The sequence below is a fragment of the Neofelis nebulosa genome, chromosome 8 (genome assembly GCF_028018385.1).
Source record: "Neofelis nebulosa isolate mNeoNeb1 chromosome 8, mNeoNeb1.pri, whole genome shotgun sequence".
NCBI lineage: Eukaryota > Metazoa > Chordata > Mammalia > Carnivora > Felidae > Neofelis > Neofelis nebulosa.
Window position 1 is genome coordinate 106,798,859 of NC_080789.1, and position 17,674 is coordinate 106,816,532.

At 44.1% G+C, this 17,674-nt stretch overlaps 1 long non-coding RNA gene across 1 annotated transcript; it reads right to left on the minus strand.

Annotated features, from left to right (window-relative positions):
- Window positions 1-1,372: 1,372 nt before the first annotated feature.
- Window positions 1,373-17,223, minus strand: LOC131520208 (uncharacterized). The gene is made up of 3 exons (XR_009265979.1): window positions 17,123-17,223; window positions 6,813-6,896; window positions 1,373-1,779 (listed from the first exon to the last, which is right to left on the minus strand). It is a non-coding gene; the product is annotated as an uncharacterized LOC131520208 (long non-coding RNA).
- Between the last annotated feature and the right edge of the window lie 451 nt (window positions 17,224-17,674).

Consider the following 17,674-nt stretch of genomic DNA (forward strand, 5'->3'; position numbering starts at 1 on the left):
TTTGAAAAATCTCTCGTGCTTCCAGCTATGTCTCCCAGAACTTTAAAAAGTGCCTAGTGCAGAGGAATATTCAGTAAATATTTTCTGAATGAATGAATGAATGATGATTCTTACTGAACAGATGAGATTAACTGCCCAGGCCATTGTGTAGTTTGTGCTCCCACAGTTGTAAGCCGCAAAAATCAACTTGAATCAGCTTAAAGGGAGTCAGGTAGTATAAGTTAGGAGTTAGGAGAGTCTCATTGACTCCAGGGTCTTTGCGGGGCTGAAGGCAGATACCTTGGCTCTCTCTCCCTCCTCCTCACTCTTCTCTGTGGTCTGCTCTCCTCTGTGCCTCTGCAGACCAGCTTCCTCTGCCCCTCATGGGGAAACATGGCAGCCAACAGAATCTGAGTTAACAAGCTCCAGCTCCAGCCATGGGAAGTGACTCTGAACCTCTCCTAAACCTTGTGCCAAATTCCTGGGCCAGGGCTCTCTCCACCATCCTGTGACCTTACAGTGGTTCAGGGTCAATGAAGTAGAGGAGTTTATGAATTCATCCAAGGGGCACCTGGGTGGCTCAGTCAGTTAAGCATCGGACTCTTGATTTCAGCTAGGGTCATGATCTCACAGTTCATGGGTTCGAGCCCCTGAATCAGGCTCTGTGCTGGCAGTGTGGAGCCTCCTTGGGATTCTCTCTCTCCTTCTCTCTGCACCTCCCCTGCTCTCTCTCTCTCTCTCACTCTCAAAATAAATATTTTTTAAAAGTAAAAAAAAAAAAAAAATGAATTCATCCAAGCAGGAGAAGCCACTCCTTTCTCCATCAATTTCCCTGATGACAGATCAGACAGCATGTATAACCTAGCTTGTTGTTGTTCATGGAAATACCTAGGTGTTTGTTTGTTTGTTTGTTTTTCTGAAATAACCTAAGCAATTCGCCCTGGGAATGCTCATGAAGAGTCTTTTATCTGTGGAAATGCATAATTATGGGACAAGTCCTGAGACTCTTCTCAAAGAGGTAAAAACCTGAGCCCAACAGTGTGAAGAGGAAGGCTCCTGTTCCCTAAATCACTGCAGGGATGAGATGGATGCCCATTGATGTGTCTGACAGACACAGAGGAGATGAGGATGCTAAGAAGCAGATGACTAGATAAGACTCAGTGACAACGCCTGGCTGACATTCCATCCCGCAGACGTAGCAATTTTTTTTACACTGAACTCTATTTGAAGAGTCAGCCATTCCTGTTAATGATTTAAAGATATCTTCCTTTTGGTGGTGTAACTACAATGTCAAATGCTTCCTTCATACTTTCCCTAGTTCTTCGAAGTCTAAGTACACGCCAAAAAGAACATGTAAGAGATAAAAACAAACAAAAAGAATACGTATGAGAGATAAGGATTACAAGATTTTTCTGTAAATCTTCCATACCTCCCAAGGAGTGACACAGCAAACATCTCAAACTTTACCCATGCCCTGTGGCTAGCCTTCTTTTGTCCTTTTTGCTTTGAGAGCACAAGCCATCCAGCCTTCAAATCTTGAGCTGCGGACAGGGAAGACCCATTTGTAAGGTAGAAAGTAATTCCTCTCACACTTGCAAGGTGCTATGTTTCCTTCCTCATTTGACGTTCTGACTGACAGATCTAACGGCTCATCTGCCGGCGCCAAGACTGTGGGCTCATGAGGCTCCCTCTGGGCGCTGGGCTGTGCTTCTATCTGACCACACGGAGTCGCTGTTTTACCAGTTCTAGCCAGACGTTTGCGTGGCTCACACCTTGGTTCAACAGTTGGGCAGTGGGGTCCTGGTGAATTAATGGCAGAAACGAAATCTGAACATCAAACGAAATCTGACTTTTAGATTTTTATTTGTTTGTTTGAACCAATTTGGAAAGAGGTGTTATTCTACTTATTTTTAGAGATGAGTGTGGAAAGTAATAGAGTTAAGGAAACCATGAGATTAAAAAATCAAGCAACCGGGCTGCCTGGGTGGCTCAGTTGGTTGAATGTCCACCTCTTGGTTTTGGCTCAGGTCATGATCGCAGGCTTGTGGGATCAAGCCCCATGTTGGGCTCTGTGCTGAGCATGTAGCTGCTTGGGATTCTCTTTCTCTCTCTCCCTCTGCCTCTCTTCCCCACTGGTAAAAAAAAAAAATTGTTTAAATCAAGCAACCATTGGGGGAGGGAGAAGGAAATCATGAGGACAATGCCTAGTCCTGCTTGGCTGGGCCACTGAACTTGAGTGATGACAATGGAGTGTGGGTCAGGGAAGTGGCTGCATACTGGGCATGCCTTTAGCCAAAGTTTATTCCTTGCTCTTAAGTAGTTTCTATGCTGCGAAATACTTTGCATGCTTTGCTTGAAGGTTATCATTATAGACGTGGGGAATAATTATAGCTACCAATTATCTAGTGCTTACTGTATACTGGCTGCTCTATATATATTACACATAATTCTCTCAGTACCTCTGTAAGCTAGGCATTATTATCCACATGTGACAGATGGCAAAACTAAGACTCAGAGAGGCTATGTAATATCATTTGACTCACACAGCTAATAATTGATGCTGACACCGGAGCTCTTTCTTGTTCCTTAGTGGATTTCTGGGTAATTATAGCATCTAGTCACCTGAAATAAGAGGTGCCTATTTCCTTTTAAGTCTCAAGGTGTGTACAGTAATCTTCCTCATCTAGCCAGCATGAATTTTGGATGAGAAGAGCGACTGAGGAAATTTCTTTTGATGGGGCACATGGTGGAAGGAACTTGGTGATCTCAAATCTAAAGTCAAAGGACGGGGGTGCCTGGCGGGCTCAGTTGGTAGAGCATGTGACTCTTGGTAGAGCATTGATCTCTTTTGATCTCAGGGTTGTGAGTTTGAGTCCCATGTCAGGTGCAGAGAGTATTGAAAAATAAAATCTTTTAAAAAAATTGAAAAGATAAAGTAAAAGGACAAAGTATACAGAGCCAATTACAGGAAATCAGGCACAAAATGACCAGAGTATATTTATGTACATGTTGAAGCAAAGAGAGAGCTGTGTATTGCTGAACTTGGGGAGTTACATGTCTAGGACCGGGCAACCAACTAGGCAACTCACAGTATGAATTACAGAGCTGCCTTTGTGGTGGGGTCATTGTACACAAGAGAAGTGGCTTTTTTTTTTTTTTTTTTTTTTTAATAAGCTCCACGCCTGACATGGGGCTTCAACTCACAACCCTGAAATCAAGAGTCATGTGTTGTACCGACTGAGCCAGCCAGGCACCCCAGTTTTTTTTTTTCTTTGCGAATCTTAATTTGTTCTGGCAATGTAAGTAACACAGCATTAGGACTTAAGCCCTCAGGCTAGGTGAGACATTGTGGCCCTTGGAGAAAGCACCAAGCTGGCAGGAGGCAGTGAGATGGACTCTTCATGGAAAGGGGATGAGCCGTACAGATGAACAATGGGTAGGTTTCATGTGTCAAATCCCAAGTGCTAAGAGGGAGAGGAGGAACTGTCCCAGCCTTAATGTGGAGCTTTAAAAGAAAAAAATACCCTTCCTTTCAATTATTAAGGACAGGTCTGAGGGGGAAGGGGACAAGTCAAGTTGCTCATCGCTTGCCCTTCTATGGACCTACAGGGTCTATGAACAGAGGAAAGAATGGGGATTGGCTGGTGGGAGAGCAGGGGTGGGAAGGGGAGTCACACAGTTCCCTGGTTTATGAGTCAGTCCCTGTGCTGGCCTTCATCCCCCAAAGCCAAAGCAGCATCTCTTCCTTCTGAGGAGATGGCCTGAGCTCTCAGGACTGGATGCGTCAGCTTTCTGGCCTTCCCCATGATCCTTGGTTACTGGGATTCCCTTGTATCTCAAAAGCCTTGGAACAGTAAAGTCTCTCTCCAGGAATTTCCTTTCCAGTCAAAAAGCAGCCAAGTCTCCTGGCAGAAATGTCCTTTCCCTACCAGCAGGGTGGAAATCTGGCCAGTCCTCAGGAAGGGGCCTCAGAGGCCATTCTCTTCTCTGCTGCTTCCCCTGTATTTACCCAAAGGAAAACTCTCTTTCCATTGCCTTTCCCAGGTATTAGGAGTCTGAGGTTTTGAATAATAGTGGTCTTTACAATTCACAAGGGCTCTAAAAATGTCTGATGGCAAACAGACAAAACCATGAGCTGAGCTTCTGAACTTCCGTTCCCCAAGTGCTCTTCCAGCTGTCCAGTCTCTATGCCAGGACTTAATTCTTCTTCACAAAGAAGTAATTTCTATCGCAAGGAAAGGAGACAATCTGAAATACTTTTGAATTACGTGACCCATTCAGCCATTTGAAAGGCCCCATCTCCAAACCCAGTATAGCCTTGGCCCTTGACTAGACCAGTCAAAGCGTGGAGGCTGTGTGCTCCACAATGGGGTCAGAGGCACTGTGGGGACAGTGACACTGAGGGCAGGACACTGAGGGCAGGGCACAGAGGGTGTTTTGATGCCAAGTGAGAACGTGGAACTCTTCTCGTCACACTTGCCAGGTGTGCCCAAGGGAGTGTCTCACCCGGGCATCTGGGCTCAGAGCAAGAGTAGGGGAGTGCTGTGGAGTGAGCAGCTCTTGGGGTTCCCCATCCTCCAGCTGCTCGGGGAGAAAGGAGCCCCTGTCAAAGCAAGATGGGGTTTAGTGTCACAGGAGAGGAAGCTTGAAATGGACATCGAACAGAGCTTGGATTGCAGCTGGTTATTTTGAGTTCAGTGTGAAGCAATGCTCTCTCTATCTAGTGTGTGGAAACAGTGAAATAAGCAGTTATGTTCCCCTTTTGGTGGTGCTGGTAAGGAGGGAGTTCATTGCTTGCTAGGCACTGGTTCCTCATTGCTTGCCTTCGATCTGGCTGAATTGAAAACTTGGGACTCTCAGGATCTAGACCTAGAGATACTGCTGAGTGAATCTGGGGTGGGGCCTCGGAATCTGTGTTTTAAAAAGACCCCTTGGGTGATTGTGCTCAGCAGCAAGGTTTGTGAATTGCTGATAGGTTACCATGTCTGACTACACCCAAGTGTTCCATGCAGTAAGATTGGCTATTGGCAGGAACAGTTGGGCTTAGAAGTGTGACCCAAGTCCCAGGGTGTTAGAGGTCTGAGGATGGGAATTCAGAGTCAATCATCAATGTCTACACACTCAAGAGTCAACTGGGAGGGGTGCCTGAGTGGCTCAGTCAGTTAAGCATCGGACTCTTCATTTTGGCTCAGGTCATGATCTTGTGGTTCCTGAGTTCGAGTCCCGCATTGGGTTCCATGCTTTCAGTGCCACGTCTTCTTGGGATTCTCTGTCTCTCTCCCTCTCTCTCCATCCCTCCTGCACATATGTGCTCTCTCTCGCTCTCTCTCAAAAATAAATAAACTTAAAAAAAAAAAGAATTCTCCCCTACATTTGACAAAGGCCTAAAAAGAGAAAGAAAAAGGGTGAACTGGGAGGGAGACTGGTAAACTGTCCCGGATTAGAATCTCCCAAGAGACTAAGAGCAGTACAGTCTGTCCCCAGATCCTCCTACATGAGAAGATGTGTAAATGTAACCTCCTAGACCCGTTTCTAATCTCTACTGTGGTCAGTTGACTCCCCTAGTTTTGGAGAGTTGCACCAGACACAGCACGCACAAGCAGCACTGCTCTCAGATTGTACAAGACTACACGCCTTGTGTGCAGATCTGGGCAGACCTGAGAGATAAGAACTCAAGAGAAGCCTCTGAACGTTGCGGGTTCCCATGCCAGCCAGAGCAGGGCAAAGCTCTGCTGAACTGAACAGTTGCACACACTGGCTGGCTCTGCCCCAGGACTGACTGGCAGAAGCCAACTGGGGCTTTGTGTTCTCTAAGCAAAGTGCCCAGGGAGCATCTCTGTTTCTGTTTCAGCAGTCCTGAATTTGGGTTTGGCACCAAATTAAGAACTCACCCCGATAAAAACTTGGTTAACCTGTAGAGTCAATATGAACTTTTGATGGGCATGGAGACCCAGGGCTAGAGACCAGAATTCTCATCAGCTCTGTTGACAATTTGTGTAAGAACCTTAGACAAAAACATGAGGCTTCCAGGCGTTAGCTTGCTTATCAGCTCCTGGCCAGCTCTACCTACCACTCAGGGGTTGTGTAAGGCTTAGCTGCCACAGAAGATGAGGAAGTAATGTTGAAAATGCACACAATCCATTCGGTGTTAGTTATTTCAGTTATGCTGTGGAGTGTTGTGAACTGACCCAATCCCTGTTTCTAAGCCTTCTATTGCGTTTTCCCAAAAAACACTTATTCTGCCAAACAAACTTTTTTTTTTTTTTTTTTTTTTTTGGTAACAAAAAAACCCCAAGGTGGATATAGAATAGCCAGACAGAGGCTATTTGTCACCAGGACAGGTAACTGAGAAATATAGATCTCATTCCCTAAGAAAGTTAAGAAAATGAGATACATTTAGATGTTTGGGAGAATTTAGTACAATCTGGGGACAGGGAGAAAACCAGACACACTCAGGAGACTCAGCTCAGCTACTCAACTCTGTGAGTCCTGCCTCCCTTAGGGAATTAACCAACCTCTAAACAAACATTAGCAAGGGCACAGATCTGGTGCAGATACTTGGCTTCTCAAGCAACTAGCTAAGTGATCTCGTGCAGTTTCCCTGGCAATAAAACAGGGATAATAATATCTTTACCTCAAATAAGATAATGGATGCGAAAACCTTTTGTGAAATATAATCCTTTGAGAGATTGAGATATTGGTATAGATACACTGAGACTGTATCGAGGCAAAAGCAAAGAAAGCATGATTTTTAAAAAGTACAGGATTATGACATGTAAGATCTTGGGAATCATCTCTTGATTGAAGCCAACTACATCTGTAAGGAATCTCACCTGGATTTCTTTAGTCTTTTGTATACCCGGAAATCCACCGTTCTTTCCTATGTCAACTTTTGTCTTTCCTGAGAGGGTCATTAACTGAAAAATAAGTGAATGTTTATAAATTAGAATTTCAAAAACGTGAAAATTCAAAATTAAGTAGAAAACCCGCTCTTCTTCAAAAGGAAGCCATTTTTTAAATTTCCAGTCTGCTTACCATTGTTTCTGGGGTACAAAGACCTTAGGAAACCTCAAAAGGACCAAGAAACCTGGACTAGAAGCAGAAGGAAAGTAGGGCTATCCTTGGGGCTCTCAGAAGATGTGGACGGGGAGCCAGATGCTCAGAGGAATTCTGGGATTTACTCTGCTTTCTTCAGGTTCTGGCCACGCTGCTCATAGCTCTTTCTTTTCTGTGGCTTCCATCCCATGCTGTGGTAGTCACACAGAGGGCTGAGAATCGGGGAAGTGCCCCCGCCCTCCAGAAAAGTTCTCTGGGGAAGAAGATTCTCAGGATCTCAGGTTGGACGTTGGAAGGCATTTTCTGAGGGATAACTCTCCTGGGGCGGGGGAGGTTTGTGTTACCCTTGTACAAATGATGATTTCAAGGACACAGGAAGTTCTCTTGGGCTGTTCTGAATAATTAAGATTACACATTCACTTGTTTATCTAGGGGAAATGCCTCCCAATTCTAAACATTTGACTTACAAATTCCCTTTCTGAGAACAATGCCCATTCATGAGTTGGGGACATTCTGTACAAACAATGGCTGGTCAGCTGTCACAATTCTCAGGACAGGGAGGTTGTTAGCGTGTCACCCCTACAGAGTGGGGTGTGTTTAGAAACTCAACTCTTAGGGGCGCCTGGGTGGCTTAGTCGGTTAAGTGGCCAACTTCGGCTCTGGTCATGATCTTGCGGTCCGTGAGTTCAAGCCCCGCATCGGGCTCTGTGCTGACAGCTCAGAGCCTGGAGCCTGTTTCAAATTCTGTGTCTCCCTCTCTCTCTGACCCTCCCCCGTTCATGCTGTCTCTCCCTGTCTCAAAAATAAATAAACGTTAAAAAAAATTGTTTTAAAAGAAACTCAACTCCTAGTGTTTGTTAGGGACGCATAAACATAAAAGACAGGTCCAGACCTGTCCAGAGGAACATGCCCTGTGCATGTGACAGTCACACGTCCTAACGTGTCACCTAACCTTTGCTCTGAGCTGAAGAATATTGGGTAACTGTGACCTCCACTGAGGTCATAGTAACACACCTTCAGATATTATCCAGGCTAACAATGTTTAGAAAAAATTAACTCCCAAGTAGCACACTTATCATTTTTCCTGCTTATCTTTTTTTTTTAAGATTTTATTTTTAAGTAATCTCTACACCCAGCATGGGGCTCAAACTCACAACCCCAAGATTGAGAGTAGCATGTTCTACCGACTAAGCCAACCAGGCACCCCTCTCCTGTCTTTTGACAATACAGGAGTAGAGAAACTGTTTGGAAATCAAAACACTGAGGTTATCTTTTTTTGCATTTCATGTAGAGAGTTTCTTTCTTTCTTTTTTGTATTTCTTTCTTTTTCTTTTTTTCTTTCTTTCTTTTTTGCATTTCATGTAGAGAGTTTTATTTATTTCTATTTCAGCTTTTTAAGAAAACATCATTGGCATAAGTACTGTACAAGTTTAAGGTATACAGCATAATGACCTGACTTACCTATGTTGTATAATAATTGCCACAGTAAGTTTAGTTAACGCCCATCATCTCAGATAGATACCAAAAAAAAAAAAAAAGGAAAGAAAGAAAAAGGAAAGAAAAAGACAAAATGCTTTTTTTCCTCATAATGAGAACTTTTGTGATCTACCCTCTTAGCAACTTTTAGATGAACCGCATAGAGCAGTGTTAACCACAGCCATCACGCTGTCATTACGTCCCCAGGACTCATTTATAGAACCTGGGCTTCTTCCAAATCCCAATCTGTAGAGTTCTAGGCAGACATAGATTAAGATTTTGTGGGACTTAAAGGCTATACAATGGAGGTGGGGGAGACAATAAAAAAAATAATGAATACCAAATTATGAATAGCAAGAGAGACACCCTGAAGCTTAAACCTCACTCTGGTTCTAGGGAAAGCATCCAGAAGATTCCATGAAAATCTTATAGAGGCTTAAATTGTTTTTTGTAAAACATTCTCACTCCTTCTTGCCTTAAGTGAATTCTGGAATTTCCTTGACAATGTCCTCAGTTGAAAAACTTGCTAGGGTGCCTGGGTGGCTCAGGCGTGAAGCGTCAGACTTTAGCTTAGGTTTTGACCTCACAGTTCGTGAGTTCAAGTCCCCATCAGGTGAACTCCAGATCTGTTTTGGGGGAGTCCCACTTCTTTCTCTCTCTCTCTCTGCCTTTCCTGGGATTCTCCTTCTCTCTCTCTTTGCCCTTTGCTCAGTTGAGCCCTCTATAAAAAAAAAAAAAAAAAAAAAAAAAAAGAAAGAAAGAAAGAAAGAAAGAAAAACTTTCTAGGATAAAGGCTCTTCTTTCTCTCATGCCCCATGCTAGGGGGCTTGAGGAGGGGGAGGTGCTGCGTGCATACCCCACAATTTCAGAACTAGCCAGCAAAGCCTCCAGTCAGACTTTCCCCTCTCTGCACCTGGGGGTTCCTCTGCAAAGGCAGTGGGATTGAGGCACGTGGCTACCTCTTCCTCCCAGCCAGTCTCCTGACAGCAAGCTGGGCCATGTTGGCAACTCACAAGCTGGCCACACCTGTGGAGCTTGTCCCCTGATTTTTGTATTATCTGGCAGTTTCAAAGCCTAGATCCCCTTTGGAATCCCTGAGCCCCAGCTCCCCTGCCTCGCCCTCATGGCTTCCAAACGTGCCCCGTGCTCTCATTACTACACTTCCTGGCTGTCTGCCCTCGCCTGCCCTCATTTTCTGCTCTCAGGACCGGGCCCTCATGGCCAGTCATGAGCACCCCACCCCACCGGCACCCTCAGATTCCATCTTCCACTGGCCATTTGTTGAGAAGCAGCACTCAGCAGCGTGTGACTTACAGGGGTGAGCCGGTGGCATCCAGCCACTGAGGAAATACACTTCACTTTCTCTCCCACTGGGACAAAGAGCCTTCTCAGATCCGATTCCTGACCCCTGCAGGGTAGGAAGGGTCTTTTGCACCTGTATACAAACAGCTTTCAAATGCTTAAAGTGCTTTCCCAGGGCATGACCTTGAATGGTTACCTCCTCACCTTGGCCACCCACTGTCTGATTTCTCTCCGTTCCTTTCTCCTGCTGTGGTTTGCTGAAGAAAAACCACAGACCTAGGCATTCGCCCTCAGACAGACTCCTGTGGCTGGACCTCTCTTCTCCTCAGATGTGCCCTTCTCCCCTCTTTGGTTTCTCACCCTTGCCCCCCCCCCCACTGCCCCCCCACTGGTGTCCTCATCCTCTCAGCTGATGCTGCTCTGCCCTGGCCCTGAGACTGGGGGCGACACGAATTCCTGCCATTTCGCAACCCCTTCTCCCTCCAGAATTGTCCATTAACTTCACTCTTCCTCCACGACAGCCTTCACTGTGGAGAAGAGAGAATTCAAGGAAGGTCCCAATGGGATTTTGTCCACACCTCCACTAGATCCCCCTCATCATGTGCAGTGGAGGTGTCTGTATATCTTGAAGCTACAGTTGGGACCTGCTAATAACCCCTGTTCCAGTGAGGGATTGGCTACTGGAAGGAAGTTTATTTAGTGATTTGTTATGGTGTTTTCTTTTTACTTGTTTTCAACATTTTATTTATTTTTAATAGAGAGAGACAGAGCACAAGTTGGGGAGGGGCAGAGAGAGACGGAGACACAGAATCCCAAGCAGGCTCCAGGCTCCAGGCTGTCAGCACAGAACCCGACTTGGGGCTCGAACTCACAAACCGCAAGATCATGACCTGAGCCGAAGTCGGTCGCTTAACCGACTGAGCCACCCAGGCGCCCCAGTGATTCATTATATTATGTCTGCTAGATTGTACAGGTGCTGAAGACAGTGCTTGGATCTGTTGGATACAGCACCAGTTCACGGCACATGTGACCGACACATGTTAAAAGCTCAGTAAACATTTGTGGAAGGGAGGGAGGAAAGAAAGAAAGGAGGAGGGAAGTTGCTTAGGGGTAAATATTTCTAGGGAGGGTGCAGCCATGCTAAGGGCTAGTAGAAGGTTCAGATTGGAACCTTGTACTGAGAAGGGCTGTTGAAGGCAAGAACGATGAGGGAATACACCACTCAGTCCAGAACAACTAATGATCTTTTTTTTTCAGTCTTATTTTTTAATACTCAATGCTTAAATAATGATGTTTTGTGCAGCCCTTTGTATTTGTGATAGAAGAGATATGGAAAGAGCAAAGGAAATAGCTGACCAGGGCAGTTTGTCTTTACAAACTAGGGAAGAAGAATTTGACGAAGAAAATGAAAAGGATGTGTGTGGGTGAAACCTTCAAAGAATACACTAAAGCAAATTCCTAGTTGCGCACTCACCTGTACACCTGTATTTACCTTTATGGCTTTCTCTAGGAATTAGAAATTGCGCATTTGCATTGATAGCCATATTCCAATTCCAGTCAACACCATAAAGTTCATTTTCATTCTCTCTGACAGTGAGAAACTGGCTCCAATGAGAAGTATTTTAAGGAGCTGAAAAGAATAAAAAAGAAGCAATGGGTCACCACGATCCTAGCTCCCGTGTCAGCCTCCTTGTAATGCCTGCAAGGGCGTAGCTCAGACTAGGGCAGAAGCAGTCTAAGCAGACCAGCGTGGCTGTGGGTGCACCCCCAGATTGTAAGAAGTCCCAGATGTGTCAGTGCTTCAGATTGACTTAGGACACCCTTTATTGATTTAAAAAAAATTTTTTTTTTAACCTTTATTTATTTTTGAGACAGAGAGAGAGCATGAACAGGGGAGGGTCAGAGAAAGAGGGAGACACAGAATCTGAAACAGGCTCCAGGCTCTGAGCTGTCAGCACAGAGCCCGACGCGGGGCCCAAACCCACGGACCGCGAGATCATGACCTGAGCCAAAGTCGGACGCTCAACCGACTGAGCCACCCAGGCGCCCCGATTTAGGACACCCTTTAAATGCACACCAGGGCAAAGCTGAGCCAAAGCCAACTGGTGCCTCTGTGATTATGTCAAACCTCCAGGGTTCACATGGCTTAACTCTGGGTGACTTCCTCCTGTTGATCTAACCCTAGACCCAGGAATATGAGGTGAGCTTTTGGTTAGACTGGTATCAGATTAATTTTGGTATTTGGAGAAAATGAGAAGGTAGGAGAGACAGAGAAGGAAGAGAAAGCAATAAATGTATCATCACTTTTTTTTTTTTAATTTTTTTTTTGTATCATCACTTTAAAGCTGTCATAAAGTTTGTCATAAAGCTGACAAACCCAAAAGAAAAATGGGCAAAGGACCTTCAAAAAAATCATAAAAGAAGAAATACAGATGGCTTTCAAACCATAAATAATTGATCAACCTCATTTTTAAAAATGTTTATTTATTATTTATTTTTAAGAGAGAGAGACACCAAGAGCACGAGGTGGTGAGAGGCAGAGAGAGAGGGAGACAGAGACTCCCGAGCAGGCTCCATGCCAGCAGCACTAGTGTGGAGCCTGAAGCGGGGGCTTGAACCCTCAGGAACTGTGAGAGCATGACCTGAGCTGAAGTCAAGAGTTGGACACTTAACTGACTGAGCCACCCAGGTTCTAACGAAAGAAATGTAAATTCAAATTATAAGAGATGTAATTTTTCACCTAATAGATGAGTAAAGATGAACAATTTTTGGATAAATCACTGTGTGAGAGAGGATGTGGAGAAACAGGTACTCCATGCATTGTTAGTTGGAGTAAAAATTGGTACCACAACTTTGGAATATCTATCAAAATAAAAATACACGCATCTTTTGATCCAGTGAACCCACCTCTATAGAATTATCCTAAACATATGTGTATACAAAGATGTTTGCACAAAAAAACCTTCTTACATCATTATTTGGGGAGGAAAAGTCTGAAAGAACCTAAATGCCTATCAATAGAGGGAATGAATATTAAACATGGCTATTATGTAAATTGAAAAATACACAAAATGGTTCATGGGCATATATATGAACGCATGTGAAAATATACAAGCTCACTGAAAGGATATAACAAATTCATGATAGCACTGGATGGGAGGAGGAGGGCAGGATTGACTGTGAAGATCATAGAAATTTTTTTTTTTGGTCTTAGACTATTTCAACTTTCTCTGTAACATTTTACCTCATTTATGTAAGAAAAAAAACCCGTTATGACTAAGCATTCTCATCAGCTCTGAAACTTTGTGTATTGCCTCCTACTTTTCTGTATTTTTCCAGAAGGCATGATATAGATCAGTGGGTATAAGGTGATATCTTTTATGTAAAAAAAAAGGCACCTGTGTGCTTGGTTACATGGAACCATCTCTGGAAAGATAGACAAGGTGACAATGGTTGATCGCTGGCAAGGGGAACAAGGAAGTGGGTGAGGGGTGGGAAGGAGATTAATTTTTCACTGCACATTCTGACTCTGTATATATTTAACCATGTGAGTGTATTACTTAATAATCATAAAGAGCAAACAAAAAGCATGTGTTAAGAGCCAGCTCTGCTTAGAGAGCAAGATAAGCATTGCCTGCCCTCTAGATCTGGAGTTACCTCGACTTTACCAAGAGAAGAAAGGGCATCTTTTGGTTCTCTGAAGTCTTTGCCTGAGGAGAGAGAGAAGGGCAAAGATGGGGTGCACACCCTCAACCCCTGCCGAGAGCCAGAAGCAGCTATTACCACACCAGTTATGTAGTGCACAGGCAGGAAAAAACACTGAAAAATGTCCAGTATGGCAAAGACAAGTATATTTTAGGGAGTGAGAAGGAAGCCCCATGGCCAGGCAAACTTTCAGATGGTTATTCTGTTTTCAAGTCAGAGTCCTCAGCAAGAAAACAAAACAAACAGTCCAATCAATGGAAAACAAACTATAAAAACCTTATGACAAACATGGATGAACCCTGAAGATGTTATGCTAAGTGCAACAGACCAGTCACAAAAGGACAGATACCGTGTGGTTCCACTTCTATGAGGGACCTACAGTAGTCAGAAGAGACAGAGAGTAGACTGCAGGTTGCCAGGGATGAGGTGGGAGTAGGGGATGGGGAATTTGTGTTTAATGGGAACAGAGACTCAGTTGGAAATGAAAAAGTTCTGGAAATGCATGGTGGTGATGGAGTCACGGCAATGTGAATGTACTTACTGCACTGAACTGTATGCTTAGAAATGATTAAAATGATAAATCTTATGTGATGTACATTTTACCACAATTAAAAAAAAGACGTTGCCTACCGAGCTGACAGTCCTGACGAGCATAAAACCATTAACTAGTCATTTAAAGGTGCTATGTGGAGCACCTGGGTGGCTCCATCGGTTAAGACTCAGACTTCAGCTCACCTCATATCTCACCATTCCTGAGTTCGAGTCCCACATAGGATTCTGTTCTGACAGCTCAGAGCCTGGAGCCTGCTTCAGATTCTGTCTGTCTGTCTCTCTCTCTCTCTCTGCCCCTCCCCTACTTGTGTGCTCCTCTCTCTCTCTCTCTCAAATAGTAAATGAATAAACTTAAAAAAAAAAGGTGCAATGCTTAACCGGTCTTATTATTGCCTCACGAACCTTAACCAAACCCTCCTTTATTTTTTTCTCTATAAATTTTTTGATGAGAGTGTGAGTTACAACTCTGACATTCAGACATAAACAGGCGTGCATGCGTGAGCTATTAACATAACTATATATATAAATATATATATATATATATGTATATAAAACTAACGACAACAAAACTAAACTAAACAAACAGCTCTTAAGTGATGAAGACAGTGAGCCTTACTCAGATTTCCTTCACACAGGTGGAAACATCCAATGAACCATTGGATGAACCAAATGAAACCATTTCTGTTTTCTGTAATGGCCAAGAGGGGAGAAACATTGTAACTGTGGGAGGCCCTCCCCCCGGCCCCTCACTCCTTCCACACAGCAACTATCCGTTGGTAATGTTCAGGTGAATGACATTTCACTGCTTTTTGACCTTTCCACCAGTGTCCTAACTGAATTTCCTTTCAAAGACGGTGTCATAATATGTGTGAGCGAGCATATCTCAAGCTCTAGACTTTAGGGAGAGTTCTGGTTTCTGGACTTTGAACAGAACTAGGGCAGAGGGAGTCTGGTATCTGAAAGTGATATTGCTGTCTACTTACGCCAGCCAAATGCTGGTTTTGTAACTTTGTGTAGCCATGACCCAATCCCTGCTTGCCCCAACACTAATTAGCCCACTTTATTGTGCTCTTGTTATTCAAAATAACAGTCTGAGAGCCAAGGTGTCCTGTGGCATGTCACCCTATACCGCCTCTACCAATGACAGGGCCCATTTGGTGTGCCCAGCCCAGGCCTGTGCTCTGGTCCCCGAGCCTCCCACTCAGCACCACGGGATCTGTACATGGCCTAATGGCACGGAAACATCACTGCCATTGGACTCTGACTAGAGAGAAATCGAAATACCCATCTTTGATTGGGAAACCTAGCTAGAATATTTCTAATCTGCCTTGGCCCTTGTCTAAAAAGAACTTTTATTTCAGTTGGCGTTTATTTGTCTTACAAATGGGAGCTCTGGCTCAAGGAGGAGGATTGGGGAGAAACAGACTATTACAGCAATTGGGTACAATTTGAATCCTTGACACATTAGGTTTTTTGTTTTTTGTGTTTTTGTTCTTCTTGTTTTGTTTTGTTTTTGTTGTTGTTGTTTTGGTATTACCTTCAAATAACCTCTAATTATCAGAAACATCACAAGCTTTTGCTTGCATAGACCAAAGAACCCCTCAACACATCTTATTTCTTCTGGTGTTAGAAAAAACAGGGCTCATTCTATACTCTTACTACCTCCAAACACTCAGGCTACAGGGGATACTTGGCTTCTTCCACACTCCAATCCGACTCTCTTTCTGAAGAACATGGAGAGGCAAGTACTAATATCACATCTCCTTCTGTGGGCTGAAGATTTGAGGGTGGAGGAGAATCAGCTCCTTAAGGAGGGAGAATGAACCAAACCAGAAAGGAGATGCATGGACCTGTTTGGGCCCTTTAAAGCTTTCCTTGAAGACCTTGCCTGGAGGCAAAAGCTTCTTTATCTTGGAGCAACCACAGCTGTCGCCTCCTCTTCACTCACTTCCAAAGCTAATAGTGCCTGACTTTGTTTCCACTGCAAGCAATTCTTTATAACGTTCCTCAGACAGGCACTCTCTCCCCCTATTCTCTATTTTTATCCCTACATTTTTCTCGTTACTGGTACAGGTCTTCCACAAAACCGGTTAACGGAGGGAATCCTGATGATTTGTTCATTCATTCATCTTATATTTGCTGAGCACATAATTTACAAACCACTGGAGGTTTAGACTTCATTCCACTAATTTAAGAAATGATATAGTTTACAACTCATTTGGAAAGACTTTGCTTGTTAAGTTTCTCACTTCAACTAAATTATAGTTGGTTTTGTTTTGTTTTGTTTGCAATATGAAGTTGTCGGTGTGTTATTAGACAGTGTCCAGGACAGTGTTGTGAGTCACAAGTCTACTCCTGACATCTGGTAAAAGGTCTGCCACGTTGGCCCCAGTGTATTTACACCTGTAAGTGCAGTGTTCATTTTACCCTGTGGTTCTCACTGGCACCAATGTCTGAATCTTGAAGCTGGCACAGTATAGCTTTTCCCTAAGATTCAGATGTACTTTTTCACCTTTAAAAACCCCAGCATTTTAACTTTACCAATACAGCTAAACACACATTGTTTTTCCTCCCAGTTGCTCCTAAAGCTGGATGTTCCTGGAGTTCTATGTCTCTACCAGGCCTATCTCAGGTCCACAGTAGGGATAAGAAGTACACAGAAGCTTCAGCCTAAGTCCCATTGCTGTAACTCTGGTGCTCAAGGGTCCACTGTTCCTTCCTAGTTTTTTCACATTGATGCCATAGGGCTGGGTTTTTGCTTGGTTTCCCTGTCTAGGTTTCTAGTTTCCTACTGAGATTAAAGACCGCAGTGTCTGTCTTTCCATATTGGTTCCTTTAAGGACCCCTCTAAAGGTTTATGTGATCCTGGTGAGGCTATGAAGACCTCCTCCTAATCCCTGGATAATAAAGTGCGATAGGTGTGTGGCCTAGGCTGGCCAATCAGAGGGCCCTATCTTCCTTAGTGGTGGCGGTCAGTTCAGGAATAGGTAAAACCCATGCCAGCCCAATCAGAACTCCTCTTAGACTTTTTTTCTTTTTTAACTAAAGTTACCTGGAAAGATGTTCTCTATCCATTAGGACTGCTGAGCTTGGGGAAAGTGAGACAGGAACAGTTAACAGCCATCTTGACTTTGGCAACAGAGCCTACATCCTAGGGAAGCCAAGCAGAGGCAAGGAAAGTTCAGAGATAGAGTGGGTGGTGGATTGGATTATAGCTTCCAAATCTTCATGCTTAATTTGAAATTATATATATATATAGAGAGAGAGAGATAGATTTATCTATTTACCTATCATCTATCTCTATCCATCTCTCTCGCTCTAATCTTTTGCCATTTGACTTTGCATTGCCTCCCACTAGGGTAAATGGAATTACATCCGTGCCCATTGACTTTGGACTTGGCCATATGACTTATTTTGACCAGTAGAGCAGGGATGAAAATGACCAGTGCAGGGGCTCCTGGGTGGCTCAGTCTGTTAAGCATCTTCGGCTCAGGTCATGATTTCATGGTTTATGAGTTCAAGCCCCACATCAGGCTCTGTGCTGACAGCACAGAGCCTGGAGCCTGCTTTGAGTTCTGTGTCTCCCTCTCTCTCTGCCCCTCCC